Source organism: Ursus maritimus, unplaced genomic scaffold (genome assembly GCF_017311325.1).
Source record: "Ursus maritimus isolate PB19 unplaced genomic scaffold, ASM1731132v1 scaffold_10, whole genome shotgun sequence".
Taxonomy (NCBI): domain Eukaryota; kingdom Metazoa; phylum Chordata; class Mammalia; order Carnivora; family Ursidae; genus Ursus; species Ursus maritimus.
In genome coordinates, this window is record NW_024423344.1 from 67,054,951 (window position 1) to 67,072,208 (window position 17,258).

At 46.3% G+C, this 17,258-nt stretch overlaps 1 protein-coding gene, 1 long non-coding RNA gene and 1 other non-coding gene across 3 annotated transcripts in view; 2 read left to right on the plus strand and 1 right to left on the minus strand.

Moving 5' to 3' along the window:
* Positions 1–17,258, plus strand: part of FARP1 (FERM, ARH/RhoGEF and pleckstrin domain protein 1) — a 218,372-nt gene that overhangs the window by 61,013 nt on the left and 140,101 nt on the right. The gene's annotated exons all lie outside the window — the stretch shown is intronic.
* Positions 1,689–1,761, plus strand: TRNAR-CCU. The gene has a single exon. It is a non-coding gene; the product is annotated as a tRNA-Arg (tRNA).
* LOC103657581 lies at positions 7,255–15,460 on the minus strand. The gene is made up of 3 exons (XR_566898.1): positions 15,362–15,460; positions 8,971–9,017; positions 7,255–7,418 (listed from the first exon to the last, which is right to left on the minus strand). It is a non-coding gene; the product is annotated as an uncharacterized LOC103657581 (long non-coding RNA).

Below are 17,258 nucleotides of genomic sequence, written 5' to 3' on the forward strand. Positions count from 1 at the left end.
GGGAAGAACATCACTTAATAGGTTGCAGTTTTGCCGGCTGTGTAGCTGGTAGGGGCTGTTGGAATATCTTCTGAGAGTTGGAGTTCAGGATCACAGGTGCTGGGCTGGATTAGTGATGTCTGTGGGGTTGGACTTGGAGTTCAGGGTCGCTGGACTAGTGATGTCTGTGGGGTTGGAGTTGGAGTTCAGGGTCGCTGGACTAGTGATGTCTGACGGTGGGGTTAGAGTTGGAGTTCAGGGTTACAGGTGCTGGGCTGGACTAGTGATGTCTGTCTTTGGGGTTGGCGTTGGTTCAGGGTCACTGGCGCTGGGCTGGATTAGTGATGTCTGTCTGTGGGGCGGCGAGAAGCCGCAATTGCTACTCTTGCATTTGAGCTCTTATCAGCTCACATTTCAGAGATAATTAGTGATAATTACTGGGCACAGACTGGAGCCATGGGGGCAAGAGGAAGCCGGTGGCTGGACTGTGAGAGGGTACCAGAAACGAGTATTTTCAGTTTTGCTTAGAGCCAGAAGAGCCACGGCCACGCTTGAGCATATAGGTTGTGTGAGGTCCGGGACTCCGGCTCTCTGCCCACAGCAGTGTCTGCCCCGTGGGCAATCAGGAAGTGTTTGTCTATTTCTGAATAGAGTCGTAAAGTTTGTTGCTTACCTCACCTAGCTGTGAGGTAGCTAAGGCTAGTTTGTGTGTAGGGAAATAGAAATTCAGAGACCATACAGACGAAGCTTTGTGAAGACTGACATCAGGGGAGGAGTTCAAGGTTAAACTGTGCAGGGACCAGTGGAGCAGGGATTTGAACCCCGCGTGTCTCCTGGCAAAGCCCATCTTCTCTGTACTACAAACGGAAATGTAGGAATGCTGTCGCTAGGGAAAGAATCAGCCTTTGTTTATAAAGTGGCAAAACTTAACATTTGCATGGCCAGGGATTAAAAAAAAACAAAACAAAACGGGAGTTTGCTAGGTGCGGCTGCTAGCCTTGGTCTCTCCCGAGGAGGGACGCCCTCGGCGTGAACACCATCATCGCTGATGGGTGCGTGGATTTGCTGCTTTGTCTGGGTCGTCCCCCCCCCCCACTTTTTTCAGATGACATCCTCTATTAAGCTTGGTCATTTTGCCAGGATGACCTCTGTAGGGAAAATACTTAAAAGACTGAAAAATGATGAAAATGAAAGAACACAAGATATCCCCAAGATACTCAGGCAAATTCCCTGGAGCTTTTGCTGTGTACACGGGCATGCTTGGTTTGGACAGTGCAATGCTGGCCGGTCAGGTTCTCTTTGTCTGAAATGGGGAGTTTTACGGGGTCCTAACTGACCTCACGTTTCCCTTCCTTGATCAGGAGAGACTGAGGGGGCCAGTGGTCCTTGTTCATTCACTACCTGGAGGAGAGTAGCTTGTCTGAAAATTTTTGCTTTGTTTTAGATTCGGTTTTCAAAGAAGCAAGTTTTCTTAAGATTGGTTCCTTCTTTCTCTCTCTCCCTCCCTCCTCCCTTTGCCATTTCTTACCTCATAAAATCAGAGGTGCCTGGATGATCCCACGGAGAGGATTTCAGTTAAACATTAAATACTAGCAAAATTAATCTGCTCCCATGTTGGTTTGACCATCCAGAATCTTAGATGTCAAAAGAAAGGTACTAGTACCATTCACATAACTAAAACCTCCTTAAAAATGTTAGGCTTTTGGGGCGCCTGGCTGGCTCAGTGGGTAGAGCACGCGACTCCTGATCTCAGGGTCGTGAGTTCAAGCCCCACGCTGGGTGTAGAGCTTACTTAAAAAAAAAAAGTTATGATTTTATCTGCACATCAAGTAAATATGAGCAGTCGTTTCTCTTTTGAGGTTTTAACTCAGGTCAGATAGTAGATACTTGGCTGATTGGTTAGATCCCAAGTAATATGATTTTATTAAAAAGTGTGTTCAGCCATATGAAACTGTTCATCTTGCTGTCCCGGGGTGGGTTGGTGAATTCACTCGTGATACACAGCTGTGTGCATCTGGCAAATATCTTTCCAAATGAACTCTACAGCTGTGAGTGGTCAGAGGGGGTGGTTCATTTTAATTTCCTGCATGTGATTCTATAGGAAGTTAATGCCTTAACTTTGTCTCTAATGCCACAGAATTTTATAAACACTAACGAGCGAACTCAGGTTCTTGTCATCCTAAAGTAGACTTAACACACTGAGCTGTTCATTCATGGAACAGATGACATCTGGGATATGCTGCCACATAAAATGGGTGTGTGTGCGCGTCCGTCGTTAGGGATATAAAGGAAATAGGACTGGCCGTGAGTAATTGTTGAGGTTGGTGATAATTAGGTATGTTTTAAAAAATAATCAACAAAAATAATGATTTAATTGTTTCCCTCAAGGCAAAATGTGACACGTTTCTAGGAAGGAAAATGCTTGGCCAAATAAAGTAATTCCCAACATTTTTGGATTTTGAAAGCAAATCCCCCCACCCTCTTCGTATCTGTGAAAGACTGAGCTGAACTATCGTGGCAGTTAGTTCATGTAAAATGTCCCACTTTTCCAGCGAGTGGTTGGCATTGATCACTTGGCCTGAGAAGAGAATAAAGCTTTCGACTGATGAATGGCTGCCATCTAACCCCCTATCCTCCCTCCCCCGCCGTCACTTTCCGGGTTGGAGGCAGTATGATTTGTGTCATGTTTAAATGTAGTGGAGAAAACATAAAACACTCTTTCAGGCGTGCATTTCTTAATGCATTTAAAAAGTGTTTCCACTGAGAAGCTCCAAAAGTTACCATCTGCAGGTGAAATTGACAGAGGTAGGGGGACAGGGGGATCTAATGCTCAATGTCGTCTTCCTTCTTCCAAGGCGCCCACCGAGGCAGATAGAGTTGGGCTTTGATGCTGACAGCTCCCGGTAACATTCTGAGTGCCACAGAGGGTGGCAGGTTTGGCCAGCACTGATGGCTCCGTGCCTGTCACCGCTGTCGTTAAGCATAATTGGAGGCTAGACCTCTGTGTTCAGCCTTCCCTTTATTAATGTAGCTGATGGCATGAGGACCCGAAATGCCAAGGACAAGATCAGTTTCTAGATTATCGAGTGTTTCAGAGTCTCTGAAAAAGACATTTGGAAGCATCAGAGCCTGCAGATTTTGCTTGGGGTGTCCAGGATTTATAGCCAGCGTGGTAGAACAAGAATTCCTCCTTGGACACTGTGTTCCCCTCTGCCTATTTTAGAGAGCTGTTGATTCATCTGTTATAGCATAATAGTAACTGAGAAAAAGCAGGATATGGGATGAGATGTAAGCCCTGAGTACGAAAGCTAGGTGAAGATACTGTACCAGTAAACAAAATAGAACACCTAAACACATTTATAAGTAATTGTGGGAGGGCCTAGGGAACATGACTAACGTTTCTTCTTGTTTAAAATTGCTTTGAATGTTGTTATGTTGTTTTTACAGTTGGATTTTGGTTTACGGAAGAACTAAAATGAATCAGTTCCGGGACTCAGAATCCCAAAGATGGAATTTTCCTATCAGAGTGCAGTGGTTTAAGGAGTGGTTAGGCTCCATAATGTAACTGAACAGACTGAGCAAATCCCCATGCCTTTCCCAAGACCTGATGAGTGAGGCCACCCCTCACTGTGTGAGGGGAGCGGGGGGTGTTCCCACTACTGCCCCCGCCGCCGGGCACTGGGTGCATCTTCCAGCACAGCTGGCATGGCTGAGAGAAAGGGGCACGGGAAGAAGGGCCAATTCTACTTGTTCATACGCAGGATTATTTGCTATTTGGTTCTTAATTTTCTGATGGCAAGCTCCTTGAGAGAAGAGCCTCAGCATTATAAATACAAGTTTTTATTATGTTCAAACTGATTTGCCAAATCAAATCAGGATATGGCCTCAGACCGTATCTGAGCTCTTGGATTTCCTCTAGAAGGAAACATTTAAATTCACTGAATCAGGGGAGCCTGGGTGGCGCCCTCAATTGAGCATCCAACTCTTGGTTTTAGCTCAGGTCATGATCTCAGGGTCGTGGGATCGAGCCCCTTGTAGGGCTCCTGCTCAGCACAGAGTCTGTTTGAGATCTTCTCTCTCCCCCTGCCCCTCTCCCCGTGCGTGCTCTCTCTCTCTCTAAAATCTAAAAAAAAAAAAAAAAAAAAAAAAGTTTAAAAAATCACTCATCTATAGAAAGATTATCCATAACCACATAAATTGGTCCCATTTGCTCAGGAAGTTTTTGAGTGCTGATTCCTGGGCCTGTACCGTGGGGGTGGGCGTAATGGAACTGGGAATTAAGGGAAGGCCTGCTGTGAGCATCTCCTGGGTGCAGCCTTGGGGATAAAACTTGAGGCAGATACAGTGGAGTGAGTCTGATTTCCTGAGGCTTATATTTGGGGCATATGACTGCTATTTCAATTTCCCAGGAAACAAGGCACTTGCTTCATTTCGTGCACATGTTCTTGACTGTGGCTGCCTTCTAGACTCACCTAGGAATCTTGTAAAACACACACACAACGGATTTCTACTAGCAGAAATTGAGATTCAGTAGATTGGAGGGGGCCTGGGCATTAGTATTTTTTTTAGGAGCCTTCCAAGTGATTCCAGCGTGCAGACAGGGTTAAATCCAGTGACTTGGTGGGTAATAGGATACTTTAAATTGAGCTTAGGGAAAATATTGTGAATATTAAAAAGGACTGTTTTCTTTCCTGCAGGTCCCTAATGACATCTTAGTTGTGAGCACAGAGACCATGAAAAAGGTTAGTTTAGGGGCGCCTGGGTGGCTCAATTGGTAAAGAATCCGACTCTCGATTTCGGCTCAGGTCATGGTCTCTGGGTCCTAGGATCCAGCCCTGCATTACACTCAGCCCGGAGTCAGCTTGGGATTCTCTCTCTCTCTCTCTCCTTCCTCTGCCTTTCTCCCTGCTTCTGTGCTTGCTCTCTCACTCTCTAAAATAAATCTTAAAAAAAAAAAAAAAAGGTTGGTTTAATTCATAATAGTTGTTTCCCACTCTGCATAGTAGCAACTCCATAGGGGCCCTGAAAAAAAGAATCCCTTGCCCTTACCCACCCACCCCCACTGCGTTCTGATGGGCGTGGCCTGGGACCCCTTGGTGGTGTGTGTGCACCTGTGCGTGTGCGAGCGCCTCCCCCAGGATCCAGAGCTTTATTCCAGCACTGTCCCTGTCCTCCCTGCGGTGATATTTGAATATTGAACATTGACTTTTTGGCATAACTACTAGTATTCATGAATAAACCTGTGTAGAAGGCCCACAGGACTTGCCAGATTGAACAGTTCCTAAATGCTGCTTTCAGCAATTTGTCGATTCTGGTTTTCTGCCTCCTGGTTTCATGGAATATGTCATAAATATAAAAACACGAATCGTGAAATTTTTTGAAGGCTTTTTGACGCCTACTCTGACAAGGCTGCAGTGTTTTTCTTACTATTTTCATATTATTTATCCACAGTGACAGCATAGTAATTACTAAGTTTATATATGTACAATAGAAAAATATCCTCGCTAACTGTGCCAACATTTGAAATTTATCATTTCATTTATAGTTATTTGAATATTTTATGTATTCAGGAGAATGTCGAAGTAGTGTTTTGTTTTCCACATTGATCCTCTTTACTGAGCATTTTACTATTTATTTATTTATTTATTTATTTATTTATTTATTTAAGCTCAAGGCCCAACATGGGGCTTAAACTCAAGACCCCAAGATCAAGAGCTGCCTGCTCTGCTGACTGAGCCAACCAGGTGCCCGTCTTCACTGAGAACTTGAATCTGTGATGAAGTGAAATTTCTGCCTTTTCATTATTCAAACTAAATGTCTTCACCTCTTGCATATGCTTCTACCCCAGACTGGCTGTACTTCTGTGATGCAGGAAATGTTCTCTGTCTGCCACTTTTGGTAGCCACTTAAAATGTGGTTCTTGGATCTCAGAAACTGCGTTTCTAATTTTATTTCATTTTAATTGAATCGGGGAAGGCAAATGTGGGTAGGGGCTGCTGAGTGGGCGGAGCAGGTCCTTGAGGCTTGTTCAGCCCAGCTTGAGAAGAGACTGGGCTGAGCTGAGACGCAGGTGACAGATGTCCTGTGTTAGGGCCTCTCTTCCCGTGGGCGGCGTGTTTCCTACCGTCCCCTGCACTGGCAGGTTGGCAGTAGCACTCAGAGGGGCTTGGGTAAGAATGGATGATCTTGAGAAAGGACGCAGTCTGGAGGTGATGAGTCTGGGGGTAAAGGTGGGGTTCTCGTAGAACACTCTCCGTCTTGCTCTGGCCTCTGCCCACCCATCCTCAGAGGCCTGCTCTAATGCCTGGAGTGCCTTTCTCAGGTATTCTGGGCCTCTCCCTTCGCCCTGGCTCCTTTCTTGCAGGATATAACCATTGTCACATCAGTGCCTCCGTCCCCAGACTTTCTGCGCCCTTCTTCCCTCAGACATTCCTCTTCTCTCTCCTGCCCTACCTGCACTTCTGTTACTTTATCTCAGACCACTGCCCGTGGCTCCTCACTAGGCTTCACAGGCTTTCATGATCCCTTATCTTTCCAGCTTCTCCTTGGCTGCCTCCCCCACCCGGCTGCCTCCCCCACCCGAGCCCCAGATCCACCGCAGTGGGTTCCCTAAACTGATAGACCCGCCCCTGGGTCTTGGCACGCTCATAGCGCTACCCCTTCCTGAACGTGCTCTGCTGGGGCTCATCCAAGGCTCGCTCCTTGGGTTGGCTGAGATGCCTCTTCTTGCAGGAAGCCCTCTGGCCCTTCCAGGGGGGTCAGGTGGCCTTCCTGCACACCCCTGTCCCTGTTGGACCCCAGGGTCTGTTGTGCTTTCAAAAGTCCGTGGGTGCCCGGCGGGACAGGGAGGGCACGTTCTGCACTCCCTGACTGTGTTTGGTGAGTGAGCAACGCGAGCAGGTTAATCATTAAGCCCAGACCTTGGATGGTTTCTGTGTGGGCTCCTTCCTTAAATCCCAGGAGTTTTACATAAATTCTGACTGTCCGGATGTTATTCCTCAGACTTGTTCATTCATTGCTCAATTTCATGGACTCCATATTTTTCTTTTTAGGAGAACACCCTATTCTTGCTCGGGATGCTATTGACCCACTCGTTTATTCCCGTTATATTTTATTCATGGCCCATAGATGGCTGGGTTCCCACAAAGAAAAGCAAAAATAGAAATAATGCCTCGATTTTTAAAGGACTTAATGTAATACCGTCTTAAATATTTTTTGATAATTATAATTAATAAAAACAAGCAAGAGAATGTTTACATTTATTGCCAATAGGTGATAACAAAAATCATTTGCCTTAGACAGGTGTCAGAGGAGTAACTGGTGAGTGGCATTGGTGGTCTGGTCATTTCTGTTGTCTTCAGTATCAGGCACTTGTCTGCCCCCTGATTTGCATTTCCTTGTCGCCAGACACACAATCCACACTCCCTGTCTCCACCTTCCTATAAATAAGCACAAGAAAGTCACCGAAAACATCCCCCAGTTGCTTTCAGCACTAGCTAATCCCAGCAGGAAAAATTAACTGGTGCTCCCTGCAAACAGAAAGTTTGCTACGTGGTCACCATTATAGATGACAAAGCCTTCGGTGTTGGGAAGTTTATGGCCAAGACATCGCTAAGTTATGGACGAGCTATGCATCTGTGATTATTGCTAGAGTTACCTAGTAAACTTAATTCTGGCAAATGGTAAACTAACTAACCAGTTAATTTTCTATTAATTGAAATTTGGACTTGAGGTGTTATTTGGAGGTTGTGCTTCTAACCTCTTCAGCTTCTTCAGCACGTATTAAATTTTAACAGGGCTGGGGATGCGGGGGAGGGTGGGGTGGGATGTGGTCCTCTGAATGCTTCACTTGGCAGAAATCCTCCCCCAGCAGCCATGTACTTTGCTCTTTGGTTCCTCATTCAGAGCATGATTAACTCAGTTAACCTACACAGGCTTAATTATTGCCCGTAGTATATAGAAAATTGGAAGCTGTAAACCAGGAGATTGGGCAAAGCAAGCTGTGAGAATTGATAGTTCTGGCTTTGAGCGATGTTCAATAAAAAATTTAAAATTCAGTCCTCTTAAAACCCAAGGAATTATGAATATACTTAGAAATGATTTCTATAAAAGAGGATTAAAAGAGATTTGATCTTCAAAGGGACGTTCTGGAAAATCGTTGAGCGCTTTATTTTTTGACATTGTTGTAAATACAAGATGTCATTGTACCTACTATCTTAGGATATGCATTTTACTAAAATAATTATGGTGATAAGTACACCCGAGTTATTATGCATATTTCTCTGTAAGGAAGAACTTTATGTGCACTTCAGAGAATTTCTCTTTCTGTACTTTAAAAAGGATCGTTTTTGGCTTGATTAAACAGGATAATTCTACATAAATGCTGTAATCTGTGTATGTGCTATGGTGGGGAAAAAAAGTGGCTTTCCTGTAATTTGACTTGGTTTGAAATTTTCATAAGGAAAATGAGGACATCTTGATCCATCCTGAGGAGAAAACCAGAGGCAAGTTTGAGAGGAACGCGTCTATGAAAAATGACTATCAAGAAAGTCTAAAATTCGGGGGGGTTTTGACCTGTCCTCGAGCTCCTCAGAACAGTAGGCTACAGGAAGCACCCCCGTGGTGCCTTAGGAACCAACAGGGTTTGCTGTGGTGTTAGTTTATCACCCAGAAGACCTCGTGAAGAGGCAGGATCATAGGGAACTAGGCCCCCAAACTGCACAGAGTCCACGTCTGGTAGCGAAGTCTGAGATGCGTCATGGGACTCTATGAAGTTCGTTTGTTATCTTTAAAAACATGTTTTTTGATACACATTCTGGCTTCGTCAGCCAGTTCTCTGTTTTCCTAGGTATTCATGTTTTCTTTGGAAAAATTTAAAAACTAAAGATTTGTGTTTAATATAATTGATCTTTAACTGAGAACTTGCTCGGGGTGTTAAGCCTGGGTGCCTCCGAGGATGAAGATTGACGAGCTGGCAACAGACTGCCTCACCTGTGCGTTTTTGCCGCCTACGCCTAACGATGTACACTTTCCTCCTCCTAAAAATAAACACCGAAATTTTCAAGGTTAGCGTTTTGTATTTGGATTGTCAGCTGACAGAAGTTAGGTTGTGTCTTTTTTTTTTTTTTCTTAAAGATTTTATTTATTTGAGAGAGCAAAGGTGTACGGGAGAGAGAACACAAGCAGTGGGGAGGGGCAGAGGGGCAGGGAGCCGGATGCGGGGCTCGATTCTAAGACCCTGAGATCACGACTTGAGCCAAAGACAAATGCTTAACCTACTGAGCTGCCCAGGCGCCCCCAGGTTGTGTCTTCTAAGTATACCTTGTGCTGTATGGTAGCTGCCAGCCCCCTGTGGCTATTTAAATTTAAATGCAATCGAAATATTCCTCAGTTCCCACATGTGGCTAGTGGCTGCCATATTGGACAGTGTAGATAAATCTAGAACATTCCTATCATGTTAACGGTTAATCAGCACTTGGATAACCATTGCCATCACCTCCCCTCTGTGTACAAATGTCTTAAAAAGTCAGAAACGATACCTGCATGATAATTTTTCCTACCTGTGCCCTGTTCCAGCCCTGCCATCACCTCCCAGCACCTAGGCCGTGAAGCTAACTCCATAAGAAATGTTCACACCAATCTCAGAGCTAGAAATTGTGCCCCCAAAACCAGAGGGTTTAGCTGGCTTCAGCAGACACAAGGATACTTGGTAAAAATAGTAATAACTCTGTATAGCTCTGGTAATGGGTTGACTGAACAGACAGCCTTTATTATTCTCCTAAGTCTCTGAGGGATTGCTGGGCTTTTCAGAATTACGAATTCTAAGTTATTTAACTGGATTGCTGACTCCCTCCTTCCCTCACTGGATGTCTCTTCCTGGTTATATTTGCAAGTGAAGTTTGGGCTCATAATGAGTTGAGAAAGTTACTTTTTAATATTCAGAGGCTCTCGTATGCCTTAGGGTAATTTGAGTAAGCATGAGATTAAAACCAGGCAGAGGGATCTATCCTTTATTGCCAGCTACTGGCAGTTGCCTCCCCTTGAGCTAAGGCCCCACATATTCCCAGTGCTGCAAAGTGCTCCTTCCTTGTGGATAGATGGAAACATTTTATTCCAAAGCAGAGATGAGCTTCCCGGAATCTGAAAGCCACATGAGAGTCTGTCTAATCATCGTGTCCTGTCTCACGATCTGATTTCAGAATGAAAGATTTGGAAAGCTGTTTCCATGTTGCTACTTTTTCAAAAATATGCTGGTATTTTAGTACCTAAAAAGTTCATGCTAATGTTCTTATTGACCTTACTCTAATAAAGTAGGTAATCCAGATTGCAACTGTACACATTTCCCCTTACCAGACTTAACGAAGCTGTTACAATTTTGAAGGGAAGAAAATGCAACACGTACACATTTTTAAATTTTTCTTAAATTTGTGCTCCTACGGAAGAGATTCTCCTCTCTCCCCCCAAATCTGAAGAGTCTCTTACTTGGGGGGAGTTAACGAAATTGGAATACAGCAGATCAATTTAGATTTCCCTGTCATGAATCGCAGCCTTTTTTGATAGCTACGTTTCTCTTTCTACTGGATCGGCTATTCATTTGATTTCATTGAGAATTTTCTGAGTGCTTTTTCTTCATCTCAAAGAGGCCCTGGGAAGATGCCGCGCTGCTTAGTGATGTCACCGCAGTCTGAGCAAGCCAGGTGCGTGCTAGACGTTAAAACACGCTCATTTTCTTTCCTATAATCTGCTCCCTTGTTCTCGCAGAAACTCAAGACCTAAGTGGATCCTGGTTGTAATGAAAAGAGTGATCATCCGTCCTTTTTACATCTGACGTTGGGATAATTTTGTTCGGTAGATTTGTTCTCAGCTGCTTTTTAGACCAAGAGCCGGCATTCAAACTGCGGTTTTCCTTTGTGGAGATAATCTAGTTCATGCCTCAGCTGTTAGCGATCCTAAAAGCTGAAAATGAAACGCTTATTGCAAATAGCTCAGGAAGATCCGTTGTTGCTTTGTGAACCTTGGTGGTGGTATTAATAGTCAACTCAAAGGGAGTCGTTCTGTGGTACAGAACCAGTCCAGGTTTCAACAACATCTGGATCGAAGCCCCTCTCCCATGGCCTCATGGCCCCAACAGTGGCCTTCCCGAGGCCACCTGTATTGATTTCCAGCCACATCTCCCTCTATATTTGATTTGCCAGCTCCCCTTTGCTGCTCCTGAGGCACCAGATACCCCAAGCTCGGGATCTCTAAAACTAAATAACCTTTCCCTTTCTTGTCTCTATCACCTTGTCCTTAGATTTCTTAAAATCACTGTCCTCGCTGTCCCTTCTTCTTAGCCTCCCAGGGCACACCTGAGGGGCACCTGTGATTTCTCCCATAAGCAGGCTTAGGGGGATCCTATCACAGGCTGGTCTCTCCCCCTCCCTTTCCGTCCACCTGCCAGGGTCTGCTGATGGGTGGGTTCGTTCGTTCTCTCACCGTCTGTTCAACACCTGCGCCGTCCCATGCACTTTACGAGATAGTGGGAACACGGTGAGCAAAACAGACTCAAACCCTCGTGGAGCATAAGGTTTGTAGGGGAGGACTGACTTTGAGCTCGTGAGCAGCACAGTCAAGAGTGATGAGCGATGTCATAGGTGCGTCTATGCCTGTCTGGGTACGTCGTTCCTCAGTGGTTTCCCTTCATTCTGGGGACAAAATCCAAACATCTTAGCCTGTGTCCTAGGCCCTTCACAAAGTGACCAGGACCTGCCGATATGCTTAGGGATCCCCGTGCTCCTTGTGCTTCCTGCCTTCATGCCTGGGCTTCTTTGGAGTGTCTTGGTCCCTTGTTTCTTGGGCGAACTTCAGTATGGAGTTCCAGCACTGTCACTTCTTGGGAGCCTTTCCTGATTTCTTAGGTGTGCTGTTTCTCTGTCGCAGCCCTGTAGCCTCTCTGTGCCCCATTACTGACCATTTCACCTGCATAAGTTTTTTAAATTTTCCTCTCCAATAGGCTCTAAGACCCTTGGGGACAGAGGCGATGTCTTCTACCATTTTGTCTTTGGAATCTAGCATGATCTAGGGCATGTTCCTAACAGGTGCTCGGTAAATCTATGGTGAGGGGCGCCTACAGATGGAAATGTTGCTTTGATGCAGGCACTAACACCTGGCTTCCACAAGTGTGTCCGAGATCCAGTGAGTGCGATTTCTGTCTTCGGTGGGCTCTTGGCCTCCGTGGCATTTGAATTTTCTGATTCTGAATTGTCACTGCTTGTTTTCCATTGCATAATTATTTATTTTTATCAGGCTCCCACATGTCTTAATTGGGCCTGTCATACGTTATGAATTCTATTTCTGGGTGTTGGAGGAGCTGTTGTCCTAGTGCTTTTTTTCTGCGTCTGAACAATTTGACTCAGTGGGGTATTTTCTTTTATAACTCGTTAATGTTTGTCATCCTGTGTACTCGAATAGTCAGTATCAGCTGTCAGCTACCGCTGGAATTGATCCCGTGGACCATCAGAATGCGCTTTGCCGCCGTGTTAGCCCTGGGCCAAGAATTCGAGGGAGCGCGCTGCATCCAGGCACAGACGGGAACCGCGTGCTTGGCCTGGTATCTGCACCGTGGCCGAGTAAACCTAGTCCCGTCTTTCTTTCACCAAAGAAGGGACTTGAGTGTTACTTTGGCTCATGCAAAGTATTTAAATTAAGCACAATATAGGAAATCCTCCAAGGTTACCCGTAAAATGGAAGACAGTCTCATTCCTACTGAGCGCCGATCTGGCCGCGTTGGATGTGCCCTAGTGTCACGTGCTTCACACCCAGTGACTTTCTGCAAGCTGGTCTTGAACCTTGACTGTGCGTGGGTCTTGCGGGAGGCACCTGCGACAACCAGAAATAAGACAAGGTCCCGGCTCTCAAGGAGGTGACCGTCCAGATAAATAGATGCTCTGAGCAGAGGGTTTGTTCACGGGGCTGTTGGCCCGGACTGTGCTGTATGCTTGTTCTTCAGAACTCTGGAGGAAGACCCGCGGTGCTGGAGGTTAAGTCGTTGAGCTTAATCCTGAGGGGAGAAGCAGATGCTCTCTCCAGGGCCTGGCATCTGGGGCTGTCAACATCTATTACCAAAAGGACCCCGTGAGAACGGAATTAAAATTAGCCTGTGCAGAGCGCGCGGGAGCCATCCGTGAGATGCGGCCTCTGTCCTGGAGAGAAATGGGAAGCACTCTGCTCTCCGGTCAACTTTCTCTAAAAAGTCAGAGCAGCCGTGTCCTGTGTGCTGTGTACCTTGCCATGGAAGCCACTCCACCTGAGGGTTCCTGGGGCCCGGCCACCAGCCACCTGAAGCCTCGGGTCTGCTCTGGTATCATCATCGCTCAGCAGACGTTGATGGGAGTCTCTGTGGTGTTTGAGGCTCCGAGCAGTGTCCTGGGCATGTGACAGGTGAACCTAAGGGGCAAGTCTGCTCTCCCTGTGGAGTGTACGGCCTCCAGGGGTGATGAAGTTGGGAAGGTGACTTGGAGGAGCACACGGCCCACTTGTTTGTGACAGAGAGGAAGGGAATTCAGTGTTTGCTGAATAAACTACTACTTTTTTTTTTTTAAAGTAAGCTCTGTACCCAACGTGGGGCTCGAACTCAGGACCCCAGGATCAAGAGTCACACGCTCTACTGTCTGAGCCAGCTGGGTACCCTGTGTTGAATAAACTTCTTGACCCAGAAGTGAAGTGTTTGTCACACACATGCATCCACACACGCTCATTTTCACACCTTCGTATAAAGCCCTCTGATGTAGATGTGTGTCGTGGGCACTGGTTTTTTAAGGGGGAGAGGACAGTCGAGGACCCCCAAACCTTTTGGGGCTCCCCTCATCGGATAGCACTGAGGGGGAGCCAGAGTCCCACCTCTGACCAGAGCAGCCCAGTGGGGCTGAAGCGTCCTCTCCTGAAGGCAGCACAGGGGGGCGCCCCGGAGAAGGAGCTAGTTGAGGACTTAGTGAACCTAATTTTCAGTCCAGAGCTGAACGCGCAGAACTACATTGTTCTAAATTCGTTTGCTTTGTATAAATGAAATTGTCGTTTTTCTGGCCTATAACTTATTTGAGTCTTCCTCATGATGTTTATATCACGTGAATTTCATTCTGAGAGATTTCTGCATTCTGAATTTTCTTCTGAGAGATTTGTAAAGGACCAACCCAAATATTCAAAAAGAAACCCACAGATAATTGTGTTGAACACCTACTGTGTGGTAGGTGGGCCTGGGGATATAGCAATGAACCAAACAGACACAATACTCGTGCCCCCATGGGACTTCTATTCCCGTAGAAAAAAACAGAAACAGAACCAAATATATGCCAAGTGGTACTAAATGCAAGAAAGAAAAGTGTGTGTGTAGTGATACGTGTTTTTGTGTCCATACTTTACACAAACATGTTAAGGAAGCCTCTGATAATGCGACAGAGGCCGAGGGGAAGTGAGGGAGTACGTCCTACATTTTGGGGTTGAAAGTCATCTCAGCGGGAGGAGGATGTGCAAAGGCCCTGAGGTAGGAGTGCATTTGATGTATTTGAGAATAGCAAGGTAGCCACAGTAGCTGAAATAGAATGAGTGAGAGAGGAAATGGGTGAGGTGCCCAGAGAAATAACAAGGGGCCGGGAGAAGGAGTTTAGATATTATTCTGAGTGGCATAATCTGACTCAGCCCCAGGCAAGGACCGTGCCTGCTGTGGAGTTGAGCGGACTGCAGTGGCTGAGTAGGGAGACCAGTTAGAAAGCTGCTGTGCTACCTCCCCAGAGACCGGTGGGGGCACTTCATGGTTGGGTCCCAGATAGGTTTTGAAGGTAGAGCTGAGTGGATTTGCTAAGGAATTGGATTTGGGGTGTGAGAGAAAGAGGAGTCAAGGGTGACTCCAGGGGGGCAGCCTGAGTAGCTGGCAAAGTGGAATTGCTGGTTTTTAGAAGGGGAAGACCATGCAGTGCATGTGAGAAGAATGTTAGCAGAGGAGCTTGGAATTTGGAAGGCTGTACATCTCTGAAACTAGAAGTAAATCTTATAGTTGCTGAATTTTCGAGATGATTTGGGTCTGTGAAGTTGGCCTTAGCTTTCCATCACCGGCAGGCTTCTGCGGCCCTACTGTGTGTCACAGGTGGTCCTACTGTGTGTTGTAGGTGGTTCTATTCTGTGTTGGAGGTGGATCCCAGGCTCACAGAGTAACTGTTACGATGGGAGAGTTGCCACCATGGCACTTCCCATGCCAGCTGGAGTGCATGTCACACTCAGCAACATGCCGCGTCCCCATGCTGAGTGGCGCTCTTGGACCTCCGAGGGGCTACGTGTGACCCATGCCCCCACCTCAGGGCGAGTCCCCTTTTACCACCATCCGCCTCCCCCCTCCGTCGGGGCGGCCTACCCTGATTCCATGGAGGTCTCAACTCTCTGGTGCTAGGTGACCCTGCCACCTCTCTCTGGATCTGTGTAAATGCCACCAACTAGACACAGTGTGGCCCGATTACGCGGCAGCATTTTCTCCTTGGCGAGTGATCGTCTCTGAAGGCCCAGAGACAAAGCCTTGTTTGAGGAGAGCCGTTGGGGGGGGGGGTGGGCGGTGAACAATAGCTTCTGTGTTCTTTATGAGAACCTCTGGGGAGAGAGCAAACAAACTTGGGTGGGTGGACATTGAAAAGGCTTTTCTTAGAGTCGGAAGCAAAATGTAATTCTCCCCCCGTCACGCCTTCTCTGTTGACATTTCCTGCTCCTTAACAAAGTACATTGTGTGCCCTGACGTGTGGTTGTTGAAGTGTCCCCACAGCCACTTCGGTGTGCCTTACATGCTGTGGATGATTTATTTATTTTTTAAAGATTTCATTTATTTATTTGAGAGCATGAGCGAGGGAGGGCGGGAGGGGCAGAGGGAGGGAGAATCTCAGGCCGACTCTGCACTGAGCGCGGAGCCCAACATGGGGCTCGATCTCAGAACCCTGGGATCATGACCTGAGCCGAAATCAAAAGTTGGATACTCTGTCTACTGAGCCACCCAGGCTCCCCCACTGTGCATAATTTAAAAGGTACGTGCTTGTCACTCGGGTTGGGGAGAGACGACTCACTGAACTCAGTGTCTTGCGTCAGTACTTTTAACTAGAAATCTGGAGTTTTAATCTGTCTCCCATTTTTCCATTGAATTGACTCTTCATGTTTTCTTCAGTTAGGGGTGTGGGGACTATAAGTGATGGAAGTGATGGAAGATGCTGGTAAGTTCCTGGTGTCAGTGAAATGGGGTGGGGGAAGGATGCCAGGGCGGAAAAGGTATTTGCTGAAACTTGTTGGCCGAAATCAAGTAATCCTACATGTATGTCATGGTCTGGACGGGCACTATCCGATACCGCAGTCACTAGCCACATGTGTCTGCTTAATTGAAATTAAATCTAATTAAACATTCAGTTGCACTGGCTCCTTCCAAGGGCTCAGCAGCCATGTGGCTCATGGTTATTGTATTGGCTCAGATATGGAACATTCCCTTCATTGTATAACATTGCCTCAGATAGTACTGGTCTCGAATAGAAAATAACCATCTCTGATAAATTATCATACGTTTCATACATTTCACTCACTGCCATCAGCCCAAGGCCTGAGGGTGGAAAAATGCCAAGAGGCTCAAAGAAAATCTCTGTTCTTCTAAAATGGTGTTAAAATGGTGTGGTCTTGGTGGTGGTGCCCTTGGCACTCACTTTTGCATCCTGCTTGTAACACTGGTTGAGGACAGTGATGAGTTACGTGGGTAACATGCTCCCTTCTTTCCAAGGTACTTAAATAGATGGAACCTGTTTTAGGAAGAAAGTAATGGAGTAGTTTAAATTCCTGAGCTCATAAGATACAGGAACGAAAGTAGAGGCAGAGGTGGGGGAAATATTTTAAGTCTTGCCTGTATCGTGTTACTCCGACTCTCAATAAAAGCCAACCAGATGGGGGCGCCTGGGGGGTGCAGTCTGTTAAGCGCTGGAGTCTTGGTTTCGGCTTAGGTCATGATCTCAGTTCAGGGTCCTGAGTTCGAGCCCCGTGCTCAGCGGGAAGTCTGCTACCCCTGGTCGTACATGGTCCATCTCTCTGTCTGTCTCTCAAATAAATAAATAAAGCTTGAAAAAAATTAAAGTAAAAGCTAACCAGATGGAAGGATCTTTCCTTAACTTGATTATGGATTGTCGTGTCATATTATTGTCTTATTCATCACTGTGTCTAAATGGAGTCGATGGTTTTGGCTTCTAGCGTGAAGAGTAGGAGAGGGTGGTTATCGTGCTCTTGCTTAGGCCAGG